The 6,822-nt window shown below is 31.1% G+C and overlaps 1 long non-coding RNA gene across 1 annotated transcript; it reads right to left on the bottom strand.

Annotated features, from left to right (window-relative positions):
• Positions 1 to 4,730: 4,730 nt before the first annotated feature.
• On the bottom strand, positions 4,731 to 6,433 carry LOC138913102 (uncharacterized). Its single transcript, XR_011418688.1, has 3 exons — positions 5,781 to 6,433; positions 4,874 to 4,922; positions 4,731 to 4,808 (listed from the first exon to the last, which is right to left on the bottom strand). It is a non-coding gene; the product is annotated as an uncharacterized lncRNA (long non-coding RNA).
• Positions 6,434 to 6,822: the final 389 nt, after the last annotated feature.

Below are 6,822 nucleotides of genomic sequence, written 5' to 3'. Positions count from 1 at the left end.
AGTAGTAGGATAATACGGGTGCTGGCTCACTTTTAATTGATCGTGTCAAACCAATTAGCACCAATTAGTCACGCATGGTTGCACAGGTGTTATAATGACCTAATTAGCACATAGGTGTTATAATGACCTAATTAACTTAATTAATCAATAAAAGTGTGGGAAAAAGGTTGGGAAAAATGGAGTGTGTAGGTGAGAAAAATGGTGAGAAAGGGGGAAAAGTGGAGTGTGTGCGTGACCGTTAAGATGCACACAGGTGTCATAATGACCTAGTTAGCATAAAAAAGGTCACTTAGAAAGAGTGTGAGGAAAGAAAAGAAATGGAGTGTGTGGGTCACCGTTAAGATGCACACAGGTGTCAGAATTTGTGATTGGTTCTGGTGTGTAGGAGTGTGAGAGAGGTGTGTTTTCTCATGCCTAGAATTTGTGTGTAGGAGTGTGAGAGAGGTGTGTTTTTTCATGCCTAGAATTTGTGATTGGTTCTGGTGTGTAGGAGTGTGAGAGAGGGGTCATGCCTAGAATTTGTGGTTGCTTAGAGTGATCTTTACCTGAAAATTGTGTGTAGGAGCGTGAGAGAGGGGTGTTTTATTATGCGTGTCCATTTTGTTAATTCAATTAGGATTGTAGATGATATCTGTTAGTGTAACCTATCTTCAGTGGTTTTGTGGACAAAAGTGTGAGTTCGAGAACTCCCCCCCACAAAAACAATGAGATTGTTTATTTAATCAAATGCGCTTTTATTTATTTAATCATATTCATGTAATATTAGTTTCCATTGAGTTTTTTAAACAAATTAATGTATCGTTCCATCAGTTTTAAGACATCTTCTTCTTTCTTTTCAATATGCATACACCTGCAGGTGTCAGGTCCGACTTTACAATCATCATATGCCCATGCACAGGATGATAGGTGTTCCCCATACTTGGAATGAATTACTGGGGTGGCTTCAACATCTTTAAAAAATGTATGAAATGATTTCAACCTCGAAACATGTTCCTTGAAGATCTCACTCCCATACTCTTTTAGGAACTCTTCAATTTTTGAGGAAATCATTTTTTTTTTGCTTTCAACGTAATAGGTTGAATGTTTATCTTAAACTAAAGTCTGCTGGATATAAATCATTGTATTATACTTAGAAAACAGCTGTTAAATAATACAACAGCTGTAGATAGACCACCCTCAAAAACAAAATCAAAACAATAGATTTTTTTTTTTTTTTTTTTTTTTGTTTATTTTAGAATTTCAATATTTGATGAAATTAATTTTCTAACTTTATATTGTTGAATTACAAAATGAAAACAAGCACACGTTTCTATATTATCATTAGAAAATTTACATAAATTAAAATGTTCTCCAAATGTTGTTTTTATAAACTCCTTCACGTCAATACTCATGAACATGTCCCTTGACTCCAACAGTAATTTCAAGTCCTCTTTTGAAATCATATTTCCAAATGTATTAATAAATAAAGTAATTTTATTTATCAAGGAAGAATAATTCGGTATATTTGGATTTTTATTAGAATCCGACATTTCGTAAACTTCTTTTCTCGACTCTCAAATTGTGAATGAAAGAATGAATGATGAAAAGTTGTTGTTGCTAGCAGTTTTCTTTTGTGTAAAAGTTTAAGATTTTATGAGCATTGTTGAGTGAGCAGACACCATCTACAGCATGTAATGAGCAATATGGGAAGTGTTTTCCATCCATTATTTTTAGAGAGGGACATCCAATTTCATCAATGTTAATTACATCATCAATTTTTAAAAATTTTTGCAGGAATAACCTTTTTTGATATCCTTTACAAATTATTTCCTTTTTTCTAATTATTTCTCTTAAATACACTTGTATTTCTTTGAAAAAGTATACTCCATCGTTCCAATAAATTTTATGATGTTTTTTTGTTAACCAAGTAGCTGTTTTTCTACATTTTTTATTCAATGCAATAAAATCATGTGGAGAGTGTATGAGAAAATTAGAGTTCAAGTTTGTTTCGTTTTTGAATACGACTCCAATTTCTTTTAGAATAAATTTATTATTATTCCCTTGAAATCCTTGAACATCAATTGCAACAATATCTTCACTCATGATTACTTGATTGTTTGTTAGACAATCCGCTGAACTAGACCATTCAACGGGTTATATTCAACTAAACGATCATGTATCAGCACGCAATATACTTGAGCATTTTCGATAGCGGGCTTGCTAAGTTCAATTGAAATCCTAACATCAATGGGCCCCGATTTAACCATTTCATTTTGATATGATAAGTCTATTACGATAATAGGAGCTTTTAATTTAAACTCTGCAGGTGATAGTAAAGGAGATTCACTTCGATTATAGTAGCTAGTTTGAAACTTGCAATACATTTCATAAAGGTGGGCAAATCGTTCTTTCTCAAAGTCCAAATTCAAGTCATCGTAGGGATATGTTTCAGAGTTTAAGTAGACCTTTAGATTTCTTAAATTGTTTGTAATCAGATGGTGATTATCTTTAAATGCAATTAAAGCAAATCGTGGTCGCTCGCGGTTAGCCGATAATTTAACGTTCCAAACATGATGTATTCCATTACTTAGTTTAGGATTAATGTATGTATCCCAACTACGGAATGCAATTGGTAGATTGGATCCACTTTTTATAATATCATACATTTTAATTTTCGTTGAATCGCTGGGTGTTATATGAGGAATTTTCCATGTAATATGAGTCATATTGAGATGATATTTTCCGACTCTTACTCCATTCTCATTTTTATCTTCCTCAAGTACATCATTTAAATTTTTTGATATCAATAGTACTAGTTCATGTTTACAATTTAATAAAACTTTTTTGAAATCTTCAGCAAATCCAAGTAGATTTTTAAGGGGTATTGAAAAGTTAAAGTTGGGGCTTATATTGAAATCGGATCCTCCACTCCATCCAGAATTGTAAAGTCTCTTGCTTTCAAATTGATTTAAAGAAACAAAGTTTTTTATTGTAGAAGTAATACCACTAAACCTTGTTCTATCTATCTCAACACCATTTATTTCATAGCGTATTTCATCTAAAAAGTACGCCATGCAATTATTTCTCATCCTCCCAATAACATTTTGAGTTTCTACCGCCCCCCCTTCCTTAATTAGAGTAATATCTCCTTGAAAATTTAGAAGACTCTCATGGGGGAGTACATATAAATCTTGATTTTGAATTGTAATTCTTATCTCATCATTCGGTTTAAATGATTGTTGATACGGTGAATAACTGTGATATTCTTTCTTCGATATACTATCATCAGAGAAAGGTTTTTCTCGTACCCCCAATATTTCATTCAGACCCATAACTTTAGTTAAACTCGTACTTTGAAGCCCAGTGATTTAAGAATTAACTTGTTTTTTAATGTAATTGTGTGTCTTTTTACTTTCGATCCTCTTCCTATAACTTTATGTTTGAAAGTGTGCTGATGATGGTAAGTATCATCTCTTTTATTATATATAATCATTGTATTAGTCTTAAATGTAAACGAATTGTATAGTTTTCACCACGTAAATTAATAAGTTCGCCGTTCTGATCAGTTATGTGTATAGAGAGTGTACTTATTTCTCTAGTGTTGACTGGTAAGTAAATGAGATTGTGTGGTGTGATATTCATTTTATAGCCCGGTGGAACATTAATTCCGAATTCGTATAATGAATGATCTTGTCTACTATCAATATATGATCCGCTCACAATATTACATACTAAGCGTATTGTGTTTATTTTTAAAATGTTAACAGGTTGATCCGATATATATGTTTTTTTCAGGTCGGGGTAGATTATTTTTTTATTGAAACCAAGCAATTGTCCAATGGAGTTGTTTTTATTAAAATAAATAGGTTCCTTGGTAGTTGTAATATGAACTTGAAGTGTGTTATTATTACTTTCCATTTGAAATGTTTTCTCAAGATCATAATCATTTAGTTTATTTTTTAGAAAATCATAAATATCATTGAGTTCATATGATCCTATGGGGAGTTCAATAACTTTATCACCAATATGAAATAGATTATTATTTATATCAACATTGGGTATAGAGTTGTACATATGAAAGTCAATGAGTGCACACTCATAGTCACCATTCGTCAGTTCTATGGGTGGGAAATAAGTAATGTTTGTAATGGGTTCATTACCATTTAGTGTAAGAGTGAATGATCTACTCATTTTGGAATCTAATAATGAACTGTGAAAATATAGCCTACAGAACGAAACTTATATTCTCAAATAATTATAAATTCATTAAAACCCTTCCTATATCTTCCTTTTTCCATATCGTTATCTTTACTTATTATGAGGAATCCGTATTTATCGCTCCAGCACTTTTGACAAATTTTCATAAATGAATCATAAGACATATCAGTATTTACATGATCACGATATATATGTCGCATATTTAAATCATCTTGTTTAAACATTATAATCATATTAGCGTTATCACGTATTAGATGTTTTGGAATATGAGTATACGTTTGACATAGGTAAAAAGAATCTATATTTTTATGACGTCCCATACAAAAATATGAACGAATGTTGTTTTGTTTTTCACAAGCAACATCATCAAAAATCATAATAGAGTTTTCTTTAGCCTTAGCGGGTGGTAAAACTTCATCATTTTGTGAGAATGTATAATATCCCATACCTTTTATCGGTTTAATTAGTTTCTCTAAATACTCATACTTTGGTTGGTATAAACTCTTTGAGAATACATTATTTTATATATGTATATTTATTAATCAACTCACCTTTTAGTACTCCACTCGAAATAGTATTATTAACCTCTTTTTTGTTAAAGTTTTGAAATTCTGAAAATATAAATATTATAAGTATAAATATTATTTTATATATGTATATTTATTATTCAACTCACCTTTTTGTACTCCACTCGAAATAGTATTAGCAACTTCTTTATTTAAATTCTGCAAAAACAAACATATTTCCCTACTCAATCAGATTATAGTATCACTATTAGTTATTTTGAAGTCATTAATGTCATTAATTAGAATTGTATCTGTACTAATCTCACTTTCTTTTTTATTTAAATACTCAGTTAGCATTTGAGATTCTATATTTCTCTTTCTCAAATATATTGCATTAATTTTTTCTGCTGTTTCAATACCTATTTCATTTATTTGTGGGTCATCTCCAAGATATCCTGGTTCTACATCTCCAATCTCTTCCCTTTTACTCTCTTGCATAGAAATAATATCAGCATCTTTCGAAATTCTTTCATATACTTTCCTATCTTTCTGTCTCTCTGCATGTATTAGTGCATGTGTTAGAACTTCAGCAAATTCAAAGCAATTTATTCTTAATGTTGCTAGGGGAGGACTAATATTTCGTTTAGATTTTCGTTGCTGGTGGTGGTGGTGGTGGTGGTGGTGGGGAGTAGTTATATGTTTTGAATTCCTACGTTTAGATTTATTTACACTACGTTTAAAATTCAATCTTCTATATATATTATTGTAGTGACATTTAACACCTACCGTAGCACTTTTATATTTTACGGTGAAGAATCTATTTAACCCCCTTCTTCCTAAATCCAGATGCCCCCCTATTTTCCTTTCATTCTCAATTAATTGCTTTTTAAAATTCTCTATTATTCCTCTCTTTGTAAATTCTATTTCAGTGTTATGCATGTTTACAGTGTTTTTTAATTTATGTGTGATATTTCTTTTTATTGGAACTCGTCCTATACTTTCGAATTCTGACTCACTATCATTGATACCAATCCCTATTTCTTGAGTTGTGTTAGTTATTTTAGGTGCTTCACTTACGTTTTGAAATTCTGACTCACTATCATCGATACCAATACCAATTCCTTGTGATTTTTCAGCTCCTACGCTTTTATTTTCTATTTTCTCAAAATTTGTATCTTTAGTAATATCAAAATGATTGAGTGAGTTTGTTGTTGTTGTTGCAGATGTTGTTGTAGTTGCAGATGTAGTTGTAGTTGCAGATGTGGTTGTTGTTGTAGATGTTGGGGTACTTGATTCTTCTTCTTCCTCCTCCTCCTCCTCCTCCTCCTCCTTATTACTTATCAAAGTAGGTGGGTTTGATGTTGATGTTGATGTTGTAGGTGTAATTGTTGTTGTTGTTTTTATTTTTTCTTCAAGCACAGTTGTATTAATACTATTATTAGCATTAATTATTTTCATGTCCACTTCACTTTTTAAATTTTTTTCACTGTCATTAGTACTATTCTTCATAAGATCTATAAAAATATGGCTATCTTCCAAGATCTCGAATTTTAAGTCAATTTTTATGATTTTATTTAATTTCGGCATATTTATAAATACTCCAATTGAGTTATTTGAGATAGAGGGTTTCTCAATGATTAACATTTCACTAGGCACCGGCAACATTTTCACAACCGGATTCATTAATGATATTAAAAAAAATATTATCAAGAAGGACATTTTAAGTTTTTTGATAAATGCACACGCAAACGAATAAACGATCCGAAATTGACTTGCGCAAACGAGTAAACGATCCCAAATTGATTTGCGGGAACGAATAGACGGAAACTGAAAACTTTTTAAAATGCTTCCCCCCCTTTATAACATCTAGATTTGTATATGTATATACATAAATATATACATGAGTCTATTTCACGCATTGACGTCAATGCGTACATTTTAATTGATTGTATGCCTCAAGTTGTTGTTTTTGTGAATCCAACTATCAGCTAATTTTGGAAAAGTCTAGACAGTGCGTAACTATACAATCATTTTTTTTTTATTTGTTTTAGATTCTTTAGAGTTTAAGTTCCATACAAAATTCTTATCTGCACACACACACACGCTCTCTTAACCTACT

The sequence above is a fragment of the Drosophila takahashii genome, chromosome 2L (assembly GCF_030179915.1).
Source record: "Drosophila takahashii strain IR98-3 E-12201 chromosome 2L, DtakHiC1v2, whole genome shotgun sequence".
Taxonomy (NCBI): Eukaryota; Metazoa; Arthropoda; class Insecta; order Diptera; family Drosophilidae; genus Drosophila; species Drosophila takahashii.
The sequence above is the reverse complement of the archived record's forward strand: the minus strand, read 5'-3'. Positions and strand labels throughout refer to the sequence as shown.